Source organism: Mesocricetus auratus, unplaced genomic scaffold, assembly GCF_017639785.1.
Source record: "Mesocricetus auratus isolate SY011 unplaced genomic scaffold, BCM_Maur_2.0 Super-Scaffold_100007, whole genome shotgun sequence".
Classification (NCBI taxonomy): Eukaryota; Metazoa; Chordata; class Mammalia; order Rodentia; family Cricetidae; genus Mesocricetus; species Mesocricetus auratus.
In genome coordinates this window covers 143,184-153,235 of record NW_024429191.1, presented here as the reverse complement: position 1 = coordinate 153,235, position 10,052 = coordinate 143,184, and the positions used below count along the sequence as shown (strand labels likewise).

Sequence of the window (10,052 nt, the reverse complement as noted above, 5' to 3'; positions counted from 1 at the left end):
GAAACTACGTCCTTAACTTCATGAAAACTAACGATACAACACTGTGTGTAAAACTACGTGCTTAACTTCCTCAAAACTAACTATGCAACCTTGTGTGTGAAACTACCTGCTTATCTTCTTCAAAACTAACTATGCAACAATGTGTGTGAAAATACTTGCTGAACTTCATGAAACCTACCCGTACAACACTGTGTGTAAAACTATGTGCTTAACTTCATGAGAACTTACAATAGAACAGTGTAGGAGAAACTTCGTACTTACCTTCATGAACAATAACGAAATAACACTGTGCAGGATCTACGTGCTTAACTTCTTCAAAACTAACTAAGCTACATTGTGAGCGAAACTATGTGCTTAACTTCTTCAAAACTAACGATATAACACTGTGTGCGAAACTACTTGCTAAATTTCATGAAAAGTATCGGTACAACACTCTGAGTGAAACTATGTGCTTAACTTGATGAAAACTTATGATAAAACACTGTGTGTAAAACTATGTGCTTCACTTCATGGAAACTTGCTATATAACACTGTAGGAGAATCTACATGCTTAACTTCATGAAAACTAACGATACAACACAGTATGTTGAAATAAGTGCTTAAATTCTTCAAAACTAACGATACAACATTGTGTGAGAAACTTCATGCTTAACTTCATGAAATATAACTATATAACACTGTATGAGAAACTACATACTTAAGTTCATGAAAAGTAACGATACAACACAGTATGTGGAACTAAGTGCTAAACTTCTTCAAAAGTAACGATACAACACTGTGTGTGAAAATATGTGCTAAACTTCATGAAATCTAACTATATTACACTGTATGAGAAACTACGTTATTAGCTTCATGAAAACTAACGATACAACACAGTATGTGAAACTAAGCGCCTAACTTCTTCAAAACTAACGATATAACACTGTGTGTGAAATTACTTCCTGAATTTAATGAAAACTACCGGTACAACACTTTGAGTGAATCTATGTGCTTAACTTCATGAAAACTTACTATATAACACTGTAGGAGAATCTACATGCTTAACTTCATGAAAAGTAACGATACAACACAGTATGTGGAAATAAGTGCTTAACTTCTTCAAAACTAACGATACAACATTGTGTGAGAAACTTCGTGCTTAACTCCATGAATTCTAACTATATAACACTGTATGAGAAACTATGTACTTAACTTCATGAAAACTAACGATACAATACCGTATGTGGAACTAAGTGTTAAACTTCTTCAAAAGTAACGATACAACACTATATGTGAAACTACATGCTGAACTTCATGAAAACTACCGGTACAACACTTTGAGTGAAACCATGTGCTTAACTTCTTGAAAACTTACTATATATAACTGTAGGAGGATCTACATGCTTAACTTCATGAAAACTAACGATACAACACAGTATGTGGAAATAAATGCTTAACTTCTTCAAAACTAACGATTCAACACTGTGTTTGAAAGTATGTGCTTAACTTCATGAAATCTAACTATATAACACTATGAGAATCTACGTTCTTAGCTTCATGAAGACTAATGATACAACACAGTATGTGAAACTAAGTGCTTAACTTCGTCAAAACAACGATATAATATTGGGTGAGAATCTACGTGCTTAACTTTATGAAAACTAACGATACAACACTGTGTGTGAGACTATGTGCTTAACTTCTTCAACACTAACGATACAACACTGTGTGTGAAACTACATGCTGAACTTCATGAAAACTACCGGTACAACACTTTGAGTGAAACCATGTGCTTAACTTCATGAAAACTTACTATATAAAACTGTAGGAGAATCTACATGCTTAACTTCATGAAAACTAACGATACAACACATTATGTGGAAATAAGTGCTAAACTTCTTCAAAAATAGCTATACAACACTGTGTCTGAAAGTATGTGCGTAACTTCATGAAATCTGACTAGATAACACTGTATGAGAAACTACGTACTTAGCTTCATGATAACTAACGATACAACACAGTATGTGCACCTAAGTGCTCAACTTCTTCAAAACTAACGATACAAAACTGTGCGTGAAACTACGTGCTTAACTTCTTCAAAACTAACGATACAACACTGTGTGTAACTGCTTGCTTAACTTCATGAAATTTACCGGTACAACACTTTGAGTGAAACTATGTGCTTAACTTCATGAAAACTTATGATGCAACTCTGTGTGTAAAACTATGTCCTTAACTTCATGAAAACTTACTATATAACACTGTAGAAGAATGTACATGCTTAACTTCATGAAAACTAACGATACAACACAGTATGTGGAAATAAGTGCTTAACTTCTTCAAAACTAACGATATAACATTGTGTGAGAAACTGTGTGCTTAACTTCATGAAATGTAACTATATAACACTGTCTGAGAAACTACATACTTAAGTTCATGAAAACTAACGATACAACACAGTATGTGGAACTAAGTGCTAAACTTCTTCAAAAGTAACTATACAACACTGTGTGTGAAAGTAAGTGCTTAACTTCATGAAATCTAACAATATAACACTGTATGATAAACAACGTACTTAGCTTTATGAAAACTAACGATACAACACAGTATGTCTAACTAAGTTCTTAACTTCTTCAGAACTAACGGTATAATATTGGGTGAGAATATACGTGCTGAACTCTATGAAAACTAATGATAGAACACTGTGTGTGACAATATGTGCTTAACTTCTTCAAAACTAACGATACAACACTGTGTCTGAAACTACATGCTGAACTTCATGAAAACTTACTATATAAAACTGTAGGAGAATCTACATGCTTAACTTCATGAAAACTAAGGATACAACACAGTATGTGGAAATTTGTGCTTAACTTCTTCAACAGTGACGATACAACACTGTCTGTGAAAACATATGCTTAACTTCATGAAATCTAACTATATAACACTGTTTGAGAAACTACATACTTAGCTTCATGAAAACCAACGATACAACACAGTATGTGAAACTACGTGCTTAACTTCTTCAAAACTAACGATTTGACTGGATTACCTCAACCTCCTCACATTACTGAAATCTTTTTCCATGTGGAATCCAGAGCACTCTTTCAAAAGTACAAGTTGTGCAATCTGACTCAATTGTTTAAACATTGTTTGTGGCTTGGAATGGAACTTTGAATATTGCCTGTACTTCTAATGATGGCCCATTAATTGTATCTGATCTGAAGTCAGTAGGTTCATGCGTGGCCTTTACTGATATCCTGTGACCTACTGAGCACAGCTTTTCTCATTGTAGTTTCCTTATGAGACCTTAGGCTATCATTCACAAACTTTTTCAACTGTCATACATGTCTGATAGTACTTCTTTAACACTCTTCCTTCCTATACTTAAGGCCCAGTTTAAAATCACACAGAGTTTTTCTTAATAATAGATAACTATTACAGGTGTTTAAATTTTATTTACTTTACAAACAATCATATTTTATATATCAATCCCAGTTCCCTCTCCCTTTCATCCTCCCATGCCCCCCATCCCACTCCTCATCTACTCCCCATGGAAGATGAAGCCTTCCATGGTAATCTTCAAAGTCTATCGTATCATCTTTAAATTAAATTAATTAACTGATTAATTTGATTTGCTTCCTGACTACAGCCTCCCCTCCCTCCTCGCCTCTCACTCCTTCCACTCAGTCCCTCCAATTCACCCCTCCTTAGTATTAGTTTGGAAAGGGACAGGACTCCCAGAGACATCAGTAAATTGTGGCATATCAATCTACAATAAGACCAAGCACCAACCCCTGTGTTCAGGATGGGTCAGCCTGAGGAATAGGTTCCCCACAGCCAGTCAAATCATCAGGAACAGCCCTGTTCCCATTGCCAGGAGTTCCACAAAGAGACCAAGCTACACAATGGTCACATATGTGCAGGCTCTGTGAGTTCCCATGATCCGGGCTAGCTATATCTGTGGGATTTTAAATTTATGTTTGTTATGGAAGTTTATATTTTGCCAATAATTATAATCTGTAATAGAACCTACAACAGTTTGGTCTATGTAATTCTTGACTAAAATTTGCTTTGTCCAAGATATTGTCTTTTACATATACATAAGTTTGCTTTGCACATCTCTAGGTGATTTATGTAGCAATTACTGCTGCTTCTTCAGGGCTAATACCTTGGTTTGGGATGCCTGACTCACATAGTAGGAAACTTTGATTACTTGAGACATAGCCACAAACAGGAGTCAAGTCATTTTATTGTCTAATCAAGATTGTATGGAAACCTCAGACATTTCACAGTCTTACCAAGAGCTAGTACATATACTGTTTAATACCACAGTCACTTCAGATGGCATAGGGGTTTCATTCACTATTCTCCAAAGACTTAATCTGTTTCACTGCATATATTCATTTTCTATCCATAATTCATATGTTCATAGTACTATAACTTTTCAAATGTTTCAAGCAGCTTTGACTGGTTTATATACCTTAATATTGAATTTGTGAGTTTGTGGGATTATTTGTTCTCTCTCTAGACACTTACGTTATGGATCAAGAATGTCTCCTGCTACCTTGTACATTTTTTCTCAATTGTTCTAATTTCTAAGAAAGACAACTCCAAGCTGGAAAAGATGTAAAAATGAATTCTGCAGGCCAGGAAGAACTAAGTCGGATTAAATTGGAACCTCTGGCTCAGTCCCTGGACCGCTGACAGCTACAGAAGTCGTATGTGTAGGACAGACACTGTGATTTGTCTGAGAGAGAATTTCAATCTGTATTTGAGACAATCTGTTATCCATTGAAGAAGGTAATCACAGTGGATAGGACCTGCGTGGCAACCATGCCCCTCTGTCTGCCTATTTGAATTTGGCCTGCGTTTCCAGACCCAGATCATTACATGAAAAGCTTACCCTGCACCATGGATCAAGCCATTACCACAGAGTCTGTTGTTGATGTCCTTTAGCTTAAATAGCACTGGTTAAAGATTTTGTCTGTAGTAGTTGCCTTGAAGAAGGACTGACTCTTTGCTAATGGGCAATCACATGGTGTGCTCTTCCCTGGAAAAACTATTTCTCCTGATCTCACCGTTCCTTAGAGAATCTATAGGTATCTGCCTCTGCTCTCATCACTTGCTGGATGAAGGTTCTGTTTCCCAGACTCTCTGGTGGTGGGATTGTATGCTGGCACTCCCCTGATTCATGCCTAAAATCCATAAATGATCTTTCAGGAGACAGGAACAAAGTCTCAGGATTCCGATGATTCCATCTGATCCCATTCCAGCAACAAAACTTTCTCTTATATGAACATCCAGGAAAGCTGTTATCAGATTCTGACTTTAAAAAATAAGCAGAGGTATCATGCTCCAGTCCAACTTTGTCTGAGCCAGTCAAATCCCTGTTGCTACACAACCCCGCCAAGGCCAAGAACTGTCGTGATGACTATACCTCCACAGAGAAAGCAGATTAGTTCAACCATGAACCTCGGTTGAACCAATAGTTGCTGTTCCCAAGAAAGAAATTAAAACACTGGAGGAAGCTGAAAGGAAACTTAAAAGATGCAGCAAAATTATTCTGATTTGCTTCAGAGAATAACCCGCTATAATAGAAGGAGCAAGGCACTGGAGATCTAAAGTTTCTGAAGCTTAAGGAGAAAGGGATCATACATCTTCTCAAGAGGAGGGCCAAGACCCTGAAGGTAAATGCCAATCCCTGTATCACTCCGATGAAGGAGCTGAAGTTGACTGCTGACAGCGACCATGTCTGGGTCTGGAATACACATGCCTGATTTGCTAATGAGTATCCAAAGTCTGACCCACTTGCCCTCTGCTTCCCACTCTGAGACACCACAAAAGCAAACACAAAGTTTGAAGAATTCAGGCGTGAGATTGATGAGATAGAAAATAAAGGAGCAGGCAATACTGAAAATGCCGAAAGGTGGCTCAGAAGCTGGAAGCCCTTTCTGTGAGGGAGGCTGAAGAGAAATCTGAGAAGGAGCAATGAGTAATTCTCTGTCCTTTTCTTTCCTTCTGCTTTTTACATACTTGCCCCAACCTTTAAGATTTGTCTTTAGTCTGATTTGTTTCTACAAAGGACTTCGAAAATAATTTGATTTCAAACTCCAGATTGTTTTCTTTCTTTTTCCTCCAGAAGTCCGGACACCATGGGAAATGACTTCAGAAATCCATTCCCCAGTCATAAAAATTTACTTTATTTAAAAAAAAAGAAAATATGTGCTTAACTTAATGAAAACTAACTATATAACACTATGAGAAAATACGTACTTAGCTACATGAAAACTAACGATACAACACAGTATGTGAAATAAAGTGCTTAACTTCTTCAAAACTAACGATATAATATTGGGTGAGAATCTACGTGCTTAACTTTATGAAAACTAACGATACAACACTGTGTGTGAAAACGTGCTTAACTTCATGAAATCTAAATATATAACACTGTTTGAGAATCTACATACTTATCTTCATGAAAAGTAACGATACAACACAGTATGTGAAACTAAGTGCTAAACTTCTTCAAAAGTAACGATACAACAATGTGGGTGTAAATATGTGCTTAACTTCATGAAATCTAACGATGTAACACTGTAAAAGAAACTACATGCTTAACTTCATGAAAACTAACGATACAACACAGTATGTGAAACTAAGTGCTAAACTTCTTCAAAAGTAACGATACAACACTGTGTTTGAAAATATGTGCTTAACTTAATGAAAACTAACTATATAACACTGTACGAGAAAATACGTACTTAGCTACATGAAAACTAACGATACAACTCAGTATGTGACAATAAGTGCTTAAGTTCTCCAAAACTAACGATACAACACTGTGTGAAACTACGTGCTTAAGTTCTTCAAAACTAACGATGCAACACTGTGTGTGAAACTACTTGCTGAACTTCATGAAATCTACCGGTAAAACACTTTGAGTGAACCCATGTGCTTAACTTCATAAAAAGTTATGATACAACTCTGTGTGTAAAACTATGTGCTTAACTTCATGAAAATTTATGATGCAACTCTGTGTGTAAAACTATGTGATTAACTTCATGAAAACTTACTACATAACACTGTAGGAGAATCTACATGCTTAACTTCATGAAAACTAACGATACAACACAGTATGTGGAAATAAGTGCTTAACTTCTTTAAAACTAACGATACAATATTGTGTGAGAAACTGCGTTCTTACTTCATGAAATCTAACTATATGACACTGTCTGAGAAACTACATACTTAACTTCATGAAAAATAACGATACAACACAGTATGTGGAACTAAGTGCTAAACTTCTTAAAAGTAACTAAACAACACTGTGTGTGAAAGTATGTGCTTAACTTCATTAAATCTGACTATATAACACTGTATGAGAAACTACGTACTTAGCTTCATGAAAACTAACGACCCAACACAGTATGTGAAACTAACTGCTTAACTTCTTCAAAACTAACGATATAATATTGGGCGAGAATCAACGTGCTTAACTTAATGAAAACTAATGATACAACACTGTGTGTGAGACTATGTGCTGAAATTCTTCATAACTAACGATACAACACTGTGTGTGAAACTACATGCTTAACTTCATGAAAACTACCGGTACAACACTTTGAATGAAACCATGTGCTTAACTTTATGAAAACTTACTATATAAATCTGTAGGAGAATCTACATGCTGAACTTCATGAAATCTAACGGTACAACACTTTGAGTGAAACTATGTGCTTAACTTCATGAAAACTTATGATGCAACTCTGTGTGTAAAACTATGTGCTTAACTTCATAAAAACTTACTATATAACACTGTAGGAGAATCTACATGCTTAACTCCTTCAAACCTAACGACACAACATTGTGAGAGAAACAGCGTGCTGAACTTCATGAAATCTAACTATATAACACTGTCTGAGAAACCACATACTTAACTTCATGAAAACTAAATATACAACACAGTATGTGGAACTAAGTGCTAAACTTCTTCAAAAGTAACTATACAAAACTGTGTGTGAAAGTATGTGCTTATATTCATGAAATCTAACTATATAACACTGTATGAGAATCTACGTGCTTAGCTTCATGAAAACTAACGATACAAAACAGTATGTGGAACTAAGTGCTTAACTTCTTCAAAACTATCGATATACTATTGGGTGAGAATCAACGTGCTTAACTTTATGACAACTAACAATACAACACTGTGTGTGAGACTATGTGCTTCACTTTTTCAAAACTAACGATAAAACACTATGTGCGAAACTACATACTGAACTTCATGAAAACTACCGGTACAACACTTTGAGTGAAACCATGTGCTTAACTTCATGAAAACTTACTATATAAAACTGTAGGAGAATCTACATGGTTAACCTCATGAAAACTAACGATAGAACACAGTATGTGGAAATAAGTGCTAAACTTCTTCAAAAGTAACGAACCAACACTGTGTGTGAAAATATGTGCTCAACTTCCTGAAACACAACTATATAATACTGTATGAGAATCTACGTACTTAGCTTCATGAAACCTAACAATACAACACAGTATGTGGAATTAAGTGCTAATTTCTTCAAAAGTAACGACAAAACACTGTGTTTGAAAATATGTGCTTAACTTAATGAAAACTAACTATATAACACTGTATGAGAAAATACGTACTTAGCTACATGAAAACTAACGATACAACACTGTGTGTGAAACTACTTGCTTAACTTCATGAAATCTACCGGTACAACACTTTGAGTGAAACTATGTGCTTAACTTCATGAAAACTTACTATATAACACTGTAGGAGAATCTACATGCTTAACTTCATGAAAACTAACGATACAACACAGTATGTGGAAATAAGTGCTTAACTTCTTCAAAACTAACGATACAACATTGTGTGAGAAACTGCGCTCTACCTCATGAAATCTAACTATATAACACTGTCTGAGAAACTACATACTTACCTTAATGAAAACTAATGATACAACACAGTATGTGGAACTAAGTGCTAAACTTCTTAAAAGTAACTAAACAACATTGTGTGTGAAAGTATGTGCTTAATCTCATTAAATCTGACTATATAACACTGTATGAGAAACTACGTACTTAGCTTCATGAAAACTAACGATACAACACAGTATTTGGAACTAAGTGCTAAACTTCTTAAAAGTAACTAAACAACACTGTGTATGAAAGTATGTGCTTAACTTCATTACATCTGACTATATAACACTGTATGAGAAACTACGTACTTAGCTTCATGAAAACTAACGACACAACACAGTATGTGAAACTAACTGCTTAACTTCTTCAAAACTAACAATATAATATTGGGCGAGAATCTGCGTGCTTAACTTAATGAAAACTAACGATACAACACTGTGTGTGAGAGTATGTGCTGAAATTCTTCATAACTAACGATACAACACTGTGTGTGAAACTACATGCTGAACTTCATGAAAACTACCGGTACAACACTTTGAGTGAAACTATGTGCTTAACTTCACGAAAACTTATGATGCAACTCTGTGTGTAAAACTAAGTGCTTAACTTCATGAAAACTTACTGTATAACATTGTAGGAGAATCTACATCCTTAACTTCATGAAAACTAACGATACAACACAGTATGAGGAACTAAGTGCTAAACTTCTTCAAAAGTAACGATACAACACTGTGTTTGAAAATATGTGCTTAACTTAATGAAAACTAACTATATAACACTGTATTAGAAAATATGTACTTAGCTACATGAAAACTAACGATACATCATAGTATGTGAAACTAAGTGCTTAAGTTCTCCAAAAATAACGATACAACACTGTGTGTGAAACTACGTGCTTAACTTATTCAAAACTAACGATACAACACTGTGTGTGAAACTACTTTCTGAACTTCATGAAATCTACCGGTACAAAACTTTGAGTGAAACTATGTGCTTAACTTCATGAAAACTTACCATATAACACTGTAGGAGAATCTACATGCTTAACTTCATGAAAAATAACGATACAACACAGTATGTGGAAATAAGTGCTTAACTTCTTCGAAACTAACGATACAACATTGTGT

At 35.2% G+C, this 10,052-nt stretch overlaps 1 pseudogene; it reads left to right on the top strand.

Annotated features, from left to right (window-relative positions):
- The first annotated feature begins 3,532 nt into the window (after positions 1-3,532).
- Positions 3,533-5,974, top strand: LOC121141078 (annotated as a pseudogene).
- The last annotated feature ends 4,078 nt before the right edge of the window (positions 5,975-10,052 follow it).